The following is a 16,803-nucleotide window of genomic DNA, read 5'->3' on the forward strand; positions in this document are numbered from 1 at the left end:
GGGTTCAGAGCTAGGTTTGGGTTTAGGGGTATTTTTAGGGGTTAGGGCTAGGTGTGGGTTTTGGGGTACAGGGGTATTTTTAGGGTTCAGGGGTAGGTTTGGGTTTTGAGGTACAGGGGTATTTATAGGGTTCAGGGCTAGGGTTGGGTTTAGGGGTATTTTTAGGGTTTAGGGCTAGGTGTGGGTTTTGGGGTACAGGGGTATTTTTAGGGTTCAGGGGTAGGTTTGGGTTTTGGGGTACAAGGGTATTTTTAGGGTTCAAGGCAATGCTTGGGTTTTGGGGTACAGGGGTATTTTTAGGGTTCAGGGGTAGGTTTGGGTTTTGGGGTACAGGGGTATTTATAGGGTTCAGGGCTAGGTTTGGGTATAGGGGTATTTTTAGGGATCAGGGGTAGGTTTGGGTTTTGAGGTACAGGGGTATTTATAGGGTTCAGGGCTAGGTTTGGGTATAGGGGTATTTTTAGGGTTTAGGGCTAGGTTTTGGTTTTGGGGTACAGGAGTATTTTTAGGGTTCAGGGGTAGGTTTGGGTTTTGGGGTACAAGGGTATTTTTAGGGTTCAGGGCTAGGTTTGGGTTTTGGGGTACAGAGGTATTTTAGGGTTCAGGGGTAGGTTTGGGCTTTGGGGTACAGGGGTATTTTTAGTGTTCAGGGCTAGGTTTGAGTTTTGGGGTACAGGGGTATTTTTAGGGTTCAGGTGTAGGTTTGGGTTTTGGGGTACAGGGGTATTTTAAGGGTTCAGGGCTAGGTTTGTGTTTTGGGGTACAGGGGTATTTTAGGGTTCAGGGGTAGGTTTGGGTTTTGGAGTACAGTAGTATTTTTAGGGTTCAGGGCTAGGTTTGGGTTTTGGGGTACAGGGGTATTTTTAGGGTTATGGGGTAGGTTTGGGTTTTGAGGTACAGGGGTATTTATAGGGTTCAGGGCTAGGTGTGGGTTTTGGGGTAAAGGGGTATTTTTAGGGTTTAGAGATAGGTTTGGGTTTTGGGGTACAGGGTATATTTATAGGGTTAAGATGGGTTAGTGTTTAAGGGTGTTGGGGTATTTTAAGGAGTAAGGGTGGGTTATGATCATGGGGTGCAGGGGTATTTAAAGGGAGCAGGGTGGGATTAGCACACAATATGAGGCATGGCATGAAGGGTGGAACGTACCACACGCCCCCAGTGTTTGTCACGCCCCCAGCACACGCCCTCAGCACACGCCCACAGCACAATGCAGACACGCCCACAAGGGCCTACTTTGCTGGCACGGTTCTTTTACCTTTTAAATGTATATGGTGGGCGTCTGTATAGCCTATGTCCTTCTGCTGCAACTGCCCTTTCCAACGCTGTATTGGGTGTTGTGATTGGTGCTGTGGTTCCTGAGATTACCCGCCTCAAAGGTTTGGGCTCTCTCTTTATATTATTAGTATGGATTCCTTGCAGGTGCTGACTAGGAGCAAGGCTGTTGCCAGGCCTACGGTTATTTAATATTTAATATTTATTTATATAACTATTTATGGCCGAGTGATGAAACACCTGTGCTTTTAAGGGAGAAAAAAAACTTATTACTACTGTGATTTTTGATTGCCCAAGATCTTGATCTTAGATAAAACTTTTTCGACAATAAAATCGCTAAAATCCAAGAAGAGCTCCAAAATTCCTGTGGTCTTCTTCAGCCCTTGTCACCCTTTGCCAGCTCTGGTGGGAAGCAATCCATCAGTCAATTTTCCATCTTTGAGCCAGCTCTGCAAGCGGACGTGCTGGCCATCCTGGAGTCACTAAAGTCGGGTTCACCCTCTGATCCGTGCCCCTCCAGGGTTCTGGGGGGAGCGGCGAGCTTGGTATATCAGGAGGCCACTCAGGTTGTTAATCTGTCTCTGGCCTCTGCCTCTGTGCCCATTTGTTGGAAACAGGCGAAATTACTTCCCCTGCTAAAGAAACCTGGCTTGGACCCTCTAGCCTCATCCAGTTATCATCCGATATCGCTGCTCCCGGCATTGGCGAAGGTCTGTGAAAAGGTTGTCTTCAGACAACTGAATAATTTCATTGAGTCCTCTAAAGCCCTTCACCCGGCTCAATCGGGTTTCAGGGCGGCTTTTAGCACTGAGACGGCCCTGGTGGAAGTCTCAGAGGCAATAGGGAGTGCCTTGACGGAGGCGGCAGAGCGGTCCTGGTTTTGCTGGACCTATCTGCCGCCTTTGATACGGTACCCCATGCTCTGCTGCTGAATCGGCTAGCAGAGGTGGGACTGTCAGGCGCGGTTCTGGCCTGGCTGTCCTCATTTCTGTCGGAGCGGACGCAGCAAGTATGGATACCTCCTTACGCCTCGTCTCCCAAGAAGCTCAGCACAGGGGTTCCTCAGGGGTCGACGTTGAGCCCTCTGTTGTTCAACGTTTATATGACTCCGTTGATCCATCTGGCTGAGCAGTGGGGAGCCAAAATAATGGCGTATGCCGACGACACACAGCTGTTGTTTACCTGGCCTAAGAATTGCTTAGATGCCAGTGTCGTCTGCTCCTGTCTATCCAATGTCTTTCGGTGGCTCCTTTCAGCCCAACTCAAATGTAACGAGGACAAGACAGAGCTGCTGTTTTATGGCAACTTCCCGGCCAATTTTAAGGATCTTATTTGGCCGCCTGATTTTGCCTGTCCCAGCTCTCTCGGAGGCCTGGCCAAAAACTTGGGGGTCTGGTTTGAACAGGATCTTAGGTTTGAAGTGCATCTAAAAAAACTTACGGCGACCTGTTTCTTGACCCTTAAGTCACTAAAAAGGTCCCTCCCACTGCTTCATAGGGAAGCAAAAGAGACGGTTCTGCGTGCTCTGATCTTATCAAGGCTAGATTACGCCAACGCCCTCTTTAGCGGTCTCCCTAAATATCTTATCAATCGAATGCAGATCATTCAGAATGCTGCGGTTCGACTTTTATTTCACCTCCCGAGAAGAACTAGCGCATCTGCCCATCTTCGAAAGCTCCACTGGCTTCCAGTGGCCCATCGTATTGTGTTTAAATCACTGGTCCTGGCCTTTCGTGCCTTGCACCAACAAGGACCACAATATTTGCACAAGAGGTTCACTTTCTATATTCCTCGCCGTGCACTCCGATCAGCTAATCTCCTTCTGATGTCTACGCCTAAAGTCAGATATGCGAGATTGGGTGGTCAGTCTATTTCTGTCCAAGCAGCTCGGTCGTGGAATGCCCTGCCGCTCTCTTTGCGAGCTTCAGCCACACTGACAGAATTTAAGAAGGGGTTAAAAACCCACCTTTTTAATCTCAGTATCTAGTTGCTTTTTTCTTTCTCCTTCTGGTTTGGCCCTGTTTAAGCTCACATATCGCGCCAGGATACTCTGTAGTAGCAGAGCGCGTAATAAAATATTTTATACATACATACATACATACATACTTATTTGAATCAATAATACTGGTGTGGTCTCAGTCTTTGCGTGCATTTATTGTCTCAGTGGATGCGTGTGCTGTGTAGTCACTTTACACCTAAGCTTTCGGTGCCTACCCGCTCGAGCCAGGCTACCTCCGGGGAACTGGTGACCCCAGTTCCTACATTTGGTGCCGAGCGGTGGGATCAGGACCTGTGACTATACAGCACCCTCCAGCGGGACAGAGTGCGCTGCAATTAGACTAGACACCTATTGTGCAAGCAAGCCTACTCAATTGGCCCCCACTGTCTAACCTGAGCGTGTAGAGACCTGTTTTGACCTAATCCTGCTACCTACATCCTAGAATCTTTCCCTTGATTTATCTGGGTCCCCACCTGGCAAAATGGAGTTCCAGCTAGCCGACCTGGAAGAGTACACAGTGTTGCAGCTAAGGGAATTTTGTCAGGAGATGGGGGTGCCGGTTGGCCGGAGAGCCGCAAAGGAGGAACTCTGTACTGCCTTGAGGGCAAGGGTAAGGGCCCACCCAGAGGGGAGAGGGGATGGGAGACAGGAGCGGCTGTGCGCACCAGGGGGGACGGGTGCTCCAGAAGAGCTACACCTACTTAATGATGAGGTATCTGAAAATGTGTTGCCAGGAAGACGTTCCAGGGCAAGTAGTAGTGATTTTATTTGATATCATTTCATTTCATTTGTGGTTTTGTAAAGCGCTCATATGCTCTTGGGCGTCTTGGCCCTGTAGAAAAGAAATGGTGTCCTGAAACTTGGTGAGAGTTGGTTTATCGGGACTTGAACAGCCATGTTTTAACCGCTTTCCTAAATGACATTAGAGAGGTACTCTTTTTAATCGCGAGGGGGAGTCGATTCATGTCTTTGGCAGCATATAGTAGGAAGCTTCTGCCCCCCCATCTAGTTTGTTTGAACCTAGGAACTTGCATCAGTTTTGCCTGGCTGGACCGTAGGTCTCTTGTGGGGATGTATGGCTTGAGGTGTGTTCTAAAGGAACAGACATCCCGAACCTTGGAGCGTCTTATATGTTAAACACAGTGATTTAAATCTAATTCGTTTTGCCAAGGGGAGCCAGTGTAGTGTGTCTAGATGGTGCGATATATGCTCTGATCGCGGGATATTTAGTATCAGTCGTGCTGCTGAGTTCTGCAAGCATTGTAATTTGGTCAGGTGTTGGGCTTGCATCCCGGCATAATGCATTTCCGTAGTCGAGTCTTGATAGGGCTAAGGTGGTCACCACCGTTTTTCGGGAGTCCATGGGGATGTATGGCACTAGTTTCCTGATCATTTTTAGGATAGACCACATCGTGGATAAAGTTTGTTGGTTTGGGCCTCAAAAGTGAGTCTGTTATCTAGCAAGATGCCTAGATTTTTTACTTTGGTCACCGGTGATGGGCAGTTGCCAAGATCCACCGGCCACCAGTCTGGGGACCAGATTACTGCATTTGTTCCTAATAGAATAACCTCGCTTTTTTCACTGTTTAATTTTAGGCAGTTTTGCTCCATCCACAGGCTGACCTGCTTCATGCAATTTTTGAAGTTATCTGTTGTGTCTGAGGTGTCGTTTTTAATTGAGACTACAAGTTGTGTGTCATCTGCGTATGACACTGGCAGAAAGCCACATGCCCTGATGATTCCGGCTAGCGGTGTTACGTATAGGTTAAAAAGCGTTGGGCTCAACGAAGACCCCTGCGGGTCCCCACAGGGGGAGTTGAAGGGTTTAGATTTTTTTTCACCCAGTTCCACTGTGAATGTTCTGTTGTCCAGAAAAGATGCCAGCAAATTTCTTGCGTCTTGATGGAGTCCTGCTGCTGTTAGTCGGTCCAGGAGCGTACCATGGTTCACCGTATCGAAGGCCGCCGATAGGTCTAATTATATCAAGGCGGCCTTCCCCCCGGCGTCCAGTACGTTCCTGAGCTCTTCCACTGCCATCAGCAAGGCTTTTTCGGTGCTGTGCCCTTCACGGAAACCGTACTGTGAGGGATCCAGGATGTTTGCTTCAGTAATAAATTGGGCAATTTGTTTATTTAGAGGTTTCTCAACTACCTTGGCACCAAAAGGAATTCTCGCTATTGGCCTATAGTTTCCGGGTTCTTCTGGATCCAAGTTGGGTTTTTTCAAAAGGGGTAGGACTGATGTTGATTTCCAGAGGGCGGGATAAGTGCCTGAGTTCATTATGTGTTCCATAAGGCCGATCAGTTGTTCACTCTACAGCTCTGGGAAGAGATGGAGTATTTTTGGTGGGCATGGGTCTGAATATGCCCCGGATTTAGTTGCCATGACTATCTGGTGAACCTGTTCCGCCTCAGGGAGGCAGAATTTGAACTCCGGTTTTGATTTTGTGTTAGGAACTAAGGGGCATATTATCAAGCCTGTGCGCTAAAATTATCGCCGCTTTATCGGCCGAAAACGGCCGATAAAGTGGCGATAATGGGCTTGATAATATGCTCTATGGAATTCCAATCGAAGCACATGTTAGATGTGAAGACATCTAACATGGGCTTCGATTGGAATTCCACAGAGCATATTATCAAGCCCATTATCGCCGCTTTATCGGCCGTTTTCGGCCGATAAAGCGGCGATAATTTTAGCGCACAGGCTTGATAATATGCCCCTAAGTCCTTAGTTTGGTCATTTTTATCCCGTGTAGGGGTTTGTGGATTGGCCGATTTAAAAGATTCATAGACCCGGGTCACTTTGTCAATAAAAAATTGACCCAGAGTGTTGCAGAACTCTGTAGTGACTGGCATGTTAGTGTTAGCTTTTACTTTGGATAGTTGTTTTACCGTTGAGAATAATTCTTGACTAGAGTTTTTTGCCTCCTCTATTTTCTGAATAAAGTACTGGCTTTTTGCAGTAAAGATCAGTTTTTTGTATATGTTCAGGGAGGTCTTGTATTTGGTTTTGCTATCTGAGTTGTAGCTTATTCTCCATGTCCTTTCAAGTTTCCTGCCTATTCGCTTCTGGGCCCTGAGATTTTCTGAAAACCAGGGTTGGGATGGCTGTTTTTTCCTAAAGGTCGCCTTTTTTAATGGTACTGCTGTTTTTATGGCCGTTGTTATCCATTTAGAGATTTGGTCAGTGGCCATGTTACATTCCCCGGTTAGTGTGGGTATATGTGACGCTAGGTGGTCTCGTAGTTTAAGGGGCCGTTTCTGGACCAGTGTAGGTATAAAGTAGGTGTGTCTTATATCTGGGGAGACGCTGTCCCCTCTGTGTTAGCCAGAGTTAAAGAAAATATTAATACTTTATGGTCAGACCAAGGGACGCGGATGCAGTCCATTATTTTAATGTATTTGTTAGAGGTGAAGATACCGTCTAAGGTGTGTCCTGATTTGTGTGTGTCCGTATGGACTATCTGTTCTAGGGCCAGATTATTTAGTGTATCGGTCAGCGCTGCTGTTCCAGTATTGTCGCTATTTTCAAGATGGAGGTTAAAGTCCCCCAAGATGGTAAAGTCAGGGTATTGCACGCTGGATTCTACGAAGGGGTTTAGTGAGGCTGTCAGGTTAATTTTGGCTGTAGCCAGTCTATAGACCAAAAGGCCGTTCAAGGTATAGTTTTGTATTAATTTGATATGGAAGGACAGCGTTTCGCAGTCCGGGGTGCTACCTAGGTCGCAGCTCTTCATCTGTAGTTCATTTTTGACGATGATAGCTAAGCTAGTGGGTCCAGAGGGAGTATGTTGTCGCAGGAGTATGAGGACAGGAGGGTGGAGAGGCAATTGAGGTGGGAGCTTGCCAAGTTAGAGCACGAGAGGGAGAGAGAGAGGGAAGATAAAGAATTTGCATTGGAAGAAAGGAAGTTGGCGCACGAGCTTCAGCTCAAGGAGTTGGAGCTGAGAGCCTTGCAATTGATTGCGCCAGCAAGACCCAATGGTGACAGCGTACCAGGGGCTCAACACGAGCCTAGATTTTGGTTACCTAAGGAGGTGATAGTGAGCTACACTCAGGGGGATGACATCGCCAAGTGGTTGGAGGCGTATGAAGTGGCCTTGACAGCCCATGGGGTGCCCGAGAAACACTGGGGAGGTGGCCTATATCGCTACATACCTCCCAATGTCAGGGACACCCTCCTGTACTTAGATAAGGTGGACCAGTTCAGGTATTCCCCCATGAAGAAGGCGCTCCTTAAAAAGTTTGGCCTCAACCCCGAATGGTATCCCCAAAGGTTCTGTGGCAGCCATAAGCTGTCCATGCAGAATTGGGTGGATTTCTTTGATTATGCCTGTAAGGCTCTGGATGGTTGGGTGCGTGGCAGCGAGGTGCATGATTATGAGGGCCTGTACAATTTATTTTTGAGAGAGCACCTCTTGGATAAGTGTTTTCCGGAGATGCGCCAACATCTGGTGGACCGCAAGCTAACTGATCCCTGTGAGCTTGCAGAGGAGGCGGATACTTGGGTGAGCACCCGGCTGTCACACAAGGGCCCCGGGGGAGATGGCACAAAAGGCAGACAGGGCGTCCCCCAGAAGAAAGAGGGGGGAGATAAAAAGAAGTAGTTCTCACGAGGCCCACAAACTAGACAGTTTGGGAGAGGAGTAGGTACCCCACCTCATTCCAGTTCCCCAAAACCCACTTACCCTGACAAGAGTCAGCAGCCAAAAATTGTCTGGTGCTATGAATGCAGGGAGGTTGGACACTACAAGGGGGATCCCCAGTGTCCCAAGAGACCTCCAGCCCCAACAGGTGGCAGGAGTCCCTGGGTGGCTAGTGTAGCGCTTGGGGTGGATCTGCCCCTAGATAGGGAAGGTGAATAGACAGGCCGGACGTTGATTTCACTCGAGGACAGAGAGATGGTCCCAGTGACGTCCTTACCATCGAATACTGCTAAGTACCAGCAGAGGGTGAAGGTTAACGGGGAGGAGGTGGAGCCTCTGAGGGACACAGGTGCCAGCATGACCACCATAGTGAGGCGGGGTATGTAAGGAGAGTTTACCCAAACCTAGTCACTGGGACCTGGGTTCAATAAGTACTAAGAGGGAGGGGTCCCAGCTTAAGTGTGAAGTGATGTGAAAAATATCAAACAATAAATTACACAAACAATAAATGAGTCCACATTGTTTCATTCACAACGGGACTGGATATGCTGAATATATACAAGAACAAATCAATAATGCAATTGGTTGTACAGTGCCCCGAGAGGAATAAAAATAGGGGGAGAGGTAGTGGTAGGTGCTCAGGTGAGGATAAAGTGATAGACAGAAGTACGTGACAGTAAAATCAATGAATTAAGGAGACTGTATTTCCGAGTTATATACAGTGTAGTGGACCGAAGGTTCATCACAATTGGATTAAAGAGTCATACTTCACATATAACAATGAATGAAATAAATGTTGGAGTGAAGTTGATGGTGAAGTAGGTGGTTGTCGACGTTTCGACCCTCTAGTGCAGGGATTGGTTGTGCCCTTGCTGTGGGGTCTTCATCAGGACAGAGAAGGGGGGCGGGCAGCCTAGTTCGGTGTATAAAATTAAAAGTTAAATTCAAAGTATTGGGACGTGCCTCATAATAATTATACCATATTTGGCACACAATCGATTGAGCAAGTTAAGGTTAATTCATTAGAATGCTGGGTTATCAACACATTGATAGTCATACTTGGAATTCAATTAAATTAGTAGCCGGGCTGGGAGTGGAGCCAGTCCCGTTTGAAGGAATAAATCACAATGGTGGAAGCGAGCAACGGAGAAAAGGGGCTCGGAGGAGAGGTGGGTTCTAGCGATCCCCGTCGCGAGATAGTTTAGGGTGGTATATTACCGTGAGACGTAGTTAGGAGGGCGCGGTAGAAAGCCACCATCTAATTAGATCCTGTCAGGGGGTTCATGCCTGAAATACACAAAATTGGGCCAAAAAAATCACCGGGTACCAACGATAGGATTCTACATGCACAATCATGGTGACACGGGTAGATTTGAAATGAGCTAACTTACCGCGTGGAAAAAATCAATATTGCCACGGGATGCTGTTAGCGGTTAGTGCGATATCAGAATGTTCCTGTGGGTAAAGGGGGAGGAAGCCAGTCAATTGAGGGTACAATTATTGGTGGGCACACAACGTGAGTTTAGTGCGAAGGTGTAATCTGCTTACCCGATGATTGGGAAGACGCCCAAGGGACCCGCAATAATTCAGAAGTCCGGACGACCTATAGAAAGGGATTAACGGGTGTGGACTGTAAGTTACAGAGACTATGAGAGTCCCGTCACTCCTTCCAACACCAGCAGAGCCCACCATCACTTCCCTATGGGATTTACCTCCAGTGGCCGGACATTCCAGATGTGGGCTGTGCAAAGCCTGTGACACTGCCATCCAGTAAAGAAGTTCCAACATCGTCAACGCAGAATCATGCTTAAGACACACAGCAACTGCAACTCTGCGAATGTAATCTACGCAATAACTTGCCCGTGTGATAAAATCTATATTGGACAAACACAACAAAAGGTGAAGGCCAGAATTCTACAGCACATGTTACCCACAGGAACATTCTGATATCGCACTAACCGCTAACAGCATCCCGTGGCAATATAGATTTTTTTCCACGCAGTAAATTAGCTCATTTCAAATCTACCCGTGTCACCATGATTGTGCATGTAGAATCCTATCGTTGGTACCCGGTGATTTATTTGGCTCAATTTTGCGTATTTCAGGCATGAACCTCCTGACAGGATCTAATTAGATGGTGGCTTTCTACCGCGCCCTCCTAACTACGTTTCACGGTGATATACCACCCTAAACTATCTCGCGACGGGGATCGCTAGAACCCACCTCTCCTCCGAGACCCTTTTCTCCGTCGCTCGCTTCCACCATTGTGAATTATTCCTTCAAACGGGACTGGCTCCACTCCCAGCCCGGCTACTAATTTAATTGAATTCCAAGTATGACTATCAATGTGTCGATAACCCAGCATTCTAATGAATTAACCTTAACTTGCTCAATCGATTGTGTGCCAATTATGGTATAATTATTATGAGGCACGTCCCAATACCTTGAGTTTAACTTTAAATTTTATACACCGAACTAGGTTGCCCGCCCCCCTTCTCTGTCCTGATGAAGACCCCACAGCAAGGGCACAACCAATCCCAGCACTAGAGGGTCGAAACGTCGACAACCACCTACTTCACCATCAACTTCACTCCAACATTTATTTCATTCATTGTTATATGTGAAGTATGACTCTTTAATCCAATTGTGATGAACCTTCGGCCCACTACGCTGTATATAACTCGGAAATACAGTCTGCTTAATTCATTGATTTTACTGTCACGTACTTCTGTCTATCACCTTATCCTCACCTGAGCACCTACCACTACCTCTCCCCCTATTTTTATTCCTCTCGGGGCACTGTACAACCAATTGCATTATTGATTTGTTCTTGTATATATTCAGTATATCCAGTCCCGTTGTGAATAAAACAATGTGGACTCATTTATTGTTTGTGTAATTTATTGTTTGATATTTTTCACATCACTTCACACTTAAGCTGGGACCCCTCCCTCTTAGTACACCATAGTGAGGCGGCTGGTGTCCACTTAGCAAGTAGTACCTGATGTATTCCATCCGGCCGTGTTGGCTGACGGCACTCTGAGCTCCTATCCTGTGGCTCAGGTTCCCTTTGAGTGGGGAGGAGTGAAAGGCCCGTTGAGAGTTGCGATAAGCTCTGCCTTACCAGTGGACTGTCTGCTAGGAAACGACCTGGAGCAAACCGCCTGGAAAGAGGTGGAGTTTAAGGCCCACACTGAGATGCTGGGGTTACCAGGATGGACTTGCGTGGTCACGCGGTCCATGGCTGGCCGGCAAGGAACTCAACCCGGGTTGGAGCCTAAGACATCTGCCCAAACCAATGCTGGTCCTGAAGAGGAGGATGTTGTGAAGGACACACCTCGTGTGATGGATGGGGAGCCTGTGGAGGTACCCCCGGAGTCCGTGGAGGTGGATGTTGTTCCTGTGGGGGACTTGCCGACCCTTGCCGAGTGGCATGTGGAAGGAGGGCTTACCCGGGAGGAATTCTCCCGGGCGCATAAGGAGTGCCCCACGCTTGAAGGCATGCGGCGACAGGCTAAAGCCCAAGCGACCGATCAGGAGACCGGCAGTTTTCACGTGTACTGGGAGGATGGCCTCCTTTACAGTGAGCCTTAGGTTCCCGTCAATGGATCCTCGAGGGCCTTAGTGGTCCCCCAATGCTACCGGGCCTTCTTATTGGAACTGGCGCATGAAATTCCTTTGGCTGGACACCTGGGCCAGGACAAAACCTTTGCGCGGCTGGTCCCATTTTTTTATTGGCCCAGGATGAGGGTTGCCTCTGACACTTACTGTAAGACCTGCAAGACTTGTCAGGCCAGTGGCAAGACTGGGACTAAAGTGAAGGTCCTTTTGGAACCGCTCCCGGTGGTCGGGACCCCTTTTGAGCGGGTCGGAATCAACATCGTTGGGCCGTTGGACCCTCCGACCTCTGCGGGACAGCGGCTCATCTTGGTGCTAGTGGACCACGCCACTCGGTACCCGGAGGCTATCCCTCTGAGGACTGTCACTGCACCTGTGGTGGCGCGGGCCCTGATAGGGATTTTTACCAGAGTGGGATTCCCCAAGGTGGTGGTGTCAGACAGGGGCACGAACTTCATGTCGGCCTACCTGCAGGCCATGTGGAAGGAGTGCGGAGTGACCTACCGGTTCTCCACTCCTTACCACCCCCAGACTAACGGGCTCATAGAGCGCTTCAACAAGACCTTGAAGGGGATGATCCGGAGCCTGCCAGAGGACTTGAAGCGGAAATGGGACATCCTCCTCCCTTGCCTGCTGTTTTCGTACCGCGAGGTACCACAGAAGGGAGTCGGATTCAGCCCCTTTGAACTGGTCTATGGCCATCCCGTTAGGGGCCCCTTCAGCCTTTGTCAAGGAGGGGTGGGAGAAGACTTCGAAGAAGCTTCCCTGTGATGTCGTCAGCTACATGCTGGCATTCCGCAGCCAGATGGCCAAGCTATGGAAGGAAGCCTCAGACAACTTGGAGGCTAGCCAAGCTGTCATGAAGGAGTGGTATGACCGCAACGCTCGGACGGTGGAGTTGGACGCTGGACAGAAGGTGTGGGTCATGGAGCCTGGGGAGCTTAGCGCCCTCCAGGACTGGTGGACTGGTCCGTACGAAATTGTGGAGCGTCGAGGCCAGTCTACCTATGTCGTTGACTTAAAGACCCCCGTCAGCCCCATCGGGTGCTCCACGTCAACCGCCTAAAGCCTCACCATGAGCGATCTGAGCTTGCTCTCCTCCTGGTGACGGATGGGAGCGAGGAGGAGGAGAGTGAGCCTCTTCCTGACCTTCTGGTGGCCCAGGAGAAGGATGGTTCAGTAGAGGGAGTTGTCCTCTACCCATCCTTGACCTAGAGCAAAAGAGGGACTGGCGCCAGGTGTTGGAGCAGTACGCCTTGTTGTTCTCCATCACGCCTGGAATTACACATCTGTGTACCCATGATGTGGACACAGGGGACAGTCCGCCTGTAAAAACCAAGTCTTACCGGCTGTCCCATAAAGTCAAGAACAGCATCCAGGGTGAAGTGGCCAAAATGCTGGAGCTGGGGGTGATCGAACCTTCCAGCAGCCCTTGGGCTAGTCCGGTTGTGTTGGTGCAGAAAGCGGCTGCACCGGCCACCACACCAGAACTTCGGTTCTGTGTGGACTATCAAGGATTGAACTCTGTCACCAAGACAGACGCTCCCCCGATCCCAAGGGCAGATGAGCTGATTGACCGGCTGGGAGCAGCCCGGTACCTCAGCACCATTGATCTAACATCAGGGTACTGGCAGATTGCCATGGCCGATGGAGCAAAGGAGAAAATAGCGTTCTCCACCCCCGAGGGCCACTTCCAAATCAGAGTGATGCCCTTCGGACTCAAGAATGCTCCGGCCACCTTCCAGCGGTTGGTGAACCAGGCGCTGTCTGGCCTGGAGTCCTTCTCAGCGGCGTACATGGATGACATAGCTGTCTTCAGTAGCTCCTGGGAGGACCATCTGCAGCATCTCCAGGAGGTACTTCAGGCCTTGCAACGTGCTGGCCTGACCATCAAGGCTAGCAAGTGCCAGATTGGACAGGGATCTGTTGTCTTCCTGGGACTCCTGGTGGGTGGGGGTAAGGTGCCAAAATTGGGACCATCTTGGCTTGGGAGCCCCCTAAAACTCAGACTGAGGTCCGAGCTTTCCTCGGCCTCACTGGCTATTACCGCCGGTTCGTCAAGGGATATGGTACCATCGTAGCCCCCTTGACTGAGTTGACGTCTAAGAAGCAGCCACGAAAAGTGATCTGGACGGCTGCTTGCTAAGAGGCATTCGAGACACTGAACCACGCGATGTGCACCGCTCCGGTGCTTGCAACACCTGATTTCACAAAGGAATTCATTGTGCAGACGGACGCCTCTGAGCATGGCATAGGCGCTGTGCTTTCGCAACTCAACAACGATGGCCAAGACCAACCTGTGGCCTTCATCCCCAGAAGACTCCTCCCTCGGGAACGGCGATGGAGTACCATCGAGCGAGAAGCCTTCGCTGTGGTCTGTGCCTTGAAGAAGTTGAGGCCATACCTGTTTGGCTCTCACTTCCTGATTCAAACCGACCACCGAACCCTTTGCCGGCTCATGCAGATGAGAAACGAAAACCCCAAGTTGCTAAGGTGGTCCATTTCCCTACAGGGGGTGGACTTTCGGGTGGAACATCGGCCCGGAGTTGCCCACGCCAATGCTGACGGTCTCTCCCTGGTTTTCCGCCTTAGTGACGAGAACTCCCTAGAGGCTGGGTAGCTCTCCCCACTTTCAGCTGGGGGGGGACGCATGTTAGACCTGTCAGCCTTAGGGTGGTCTTTCCTTTTTTTCCGCTTTTGCCTCATTTTTCCCACCTTCTTTTTGGTTGGCCTTAGGTCTCTGGGCACCTTCCCATTCCTAATCAATTTTTTTTTTTTTTTTTTTTTAAATATATTTTTATTGCAGGAATTAGTAAATCGTTACATATTCGACCAGCATTATAGATCAAACAAAATCAGTGAAATGCAACCCTCCGTCCCCCAGCAGTATGTACCCTTACACAGCCATTCAGCCCACAACCCTATGGTCGGGCGGCGAAATCCAATGGGGGCTCAGCAGGAAGGCGAAGCTGGTCCGGATGATCCACTGTCCGTCATCTGCTTTTCTAAACAAGCCTACAAAACCCAAAAGAAAACCCCTCCCTCAAAACACTACGAACCAAATTAATCCCTACCCAACCCCGCCATCAGTGCACGGCAACAACCGCATTAGGATCTGTGAGAGGACCCATGAGGAAAGTAACAGAGCTGTAAAGTGCAATCGTCTATCGGGACTCGGGGCGAGCTGCTTCCTCACTTTCGGAGTCGCTGGGGGCGCAACAATCCCTGAGGGCCTGCACTAATGTCTCCCATTCTAGCGCTGCCTCCTGTGCCTTCTCGTTATGCTGTCTCCTAGCTAGCTGGTATCTCAGCGTGCTTTCCCCCGCTGCCCACTTCAAGAGTTCGCTGTGCCACCGGCCCCCCGTTGGACCAGCCCGTGCCTTCCAGTTCCTGGTCACCTCTCGTTTAGCAAGGAGAAGCCCCAAATAGATGAATTTACTGGTAATTTTGTTTTTGGGGGTATATGGAAACCAGTGTAGGAGTCCCACTGCCGCATCAACCGATAAGGACCTCCCTGTCACCTCCTCCAGGGTCTTCCCCACTTCCATCCAGTAGGAGGACAATCCCGGGCAGGACCACAACATGTGGAGAAGGTCTGCCTCCGGCGCCGGGCATCTGGGGCAGTCCGCCGAGCCCGTAGCAAAATACTGTTGGATTTTCGCCGGTGTCAGATATGCCCTATGGAGTACGTAGTAGTGGACCAATTGAAAGCGGGCGTGGCGTGTGCCCTTCCAGGCTCGCCGCACTAGCTGGGACCAGGTCGTCTCCGGGATCTCCTTACCTATGTCCTCCTCCCAACGTAGTGAGGGGGGCCAGCCCCTCATTGATCAGTCTACCATAGAGGCACGTGACCGCCTTCACCGTACCCGCAGACATCATGACATATTGGCACACCGGAGATATAGGGGGTTCCTCTTGCCCGCATTTCCAGTGCGCCTGGATCGCTCGGACCAGGGCCGAGTGCAATAGAAAGTCGCTGCGAGGAACCTCGAAGCGATCAATGAGCCCCTGAAAGGGCAAGAGCGCCCCGTCCTCGTAGAGGTCACCTACCAATTGTAAGCCTGCGTCCTCCCAGTTTGCCAACCGTGACCAATCACCGCCATGGGGCAAGGCCGTCAGCATCCCCAAAGGTATTTCGGGCGCATACGGTATACGCAGTTGGCCCCGGGCGTGAGCTAGGTTCCAACACAGGCGAATGGTCTTCTCCTCTAGCGACAAGTCCTGTAAGGCCAAACGTTGTCGCAACGCTATGAAGGAGAGAACATGCCTGGCCATCCCCGTACCTCTCCTGTCCTCAGGGCCCCGGAATTCCCTGGCGATCTCCTGGGTGAGGGTCTGGAGCTGCGGCGCTAAGTAGTACTTTTCAAAGTCCGGCACCGCAAGCCCACCCTCGGCTTTCGGCCTCATCAGGGTCCTGAGGGCCACCCTTCGGCGGCCCGAGCCCCAGAGGAATCCGACTATCATTGACCGTAATAGTCTAAACGTGGCCGGTGGGACCCAGATCGGTAGCGCCCGGAAATAATACAGCAACCGGGGAAGCGCCACCATTTTGAGCAAAGCGATCCGCCCTGCCACCGAGAGCGGTAGTGTAGCCCAGAAGTCCATACTGCCCCGTAGCGCTCGAGTGCTGCGGGCAATGTTCCCATCCAGGAGGTCAGATGGTTCATGGTAGACGTACACCCCCAGGTACTTAAAGCAGTCAGGTTCCCATCTAATCTCTCTACTGAGAACAGGGCTAGGGGTGCCTTTGCGAACCGGGAAAAGACAGGTCTTAGCCCAGTTCACCCGGAGGCCCGAGACCTCCCCAAACGTCGTGAGCGCCGTCGCAGCTCCATGCAGGGCAGCAACCGGGTCCTCAAGGAAGAGCAGCAGGTCATCGGCATACAGCGAAATGTAGTGTGGGCCCGTAGGTGTCCACAAGCCATTATAATGGGTTCCCGATCGGAGGTGCAGCGCGAGTGGCTCCACCGCCAGCGCAAAGAGAAGCGGGGATAACGAACAACCCTGTCTCGTGCCTCTCTCCACCGGGTATTGTGAGGAAATCAGCGGGCCCGCCCGAACCCTGGCCGATGCAGAGGCATACAGGACCGTGGTCCATCTGATGAAACCCTCGCCGAGGCCGAACCTCCGTAACACAGTGCTCAGGTCGTCCCATTCCAGGCTGTCAAAAGCCTTCTCTAAGTCTACCGATAGGACTACCGGGCACGGGGCATCCACGAGCGGTTCTCCCAGCAAGCGGAACAACCTGCGGATGTTCATGGTCGTGTTT

This window comes from Lissotriton vulgaris, unplaced genomic scaffold (assembly GCF_964263255.1).
Source record: "Lissotriton vulgaris unplaced genomic scaffold, aLisVul1.2 SCAFFOLD_593, whole genome shotgun sequence".
NCBI lineage: Eukaryota > Metazoa > Chordata > Amphibia > Caudata > Salamandridae > Lissotriton > Lissotriton vulgaris.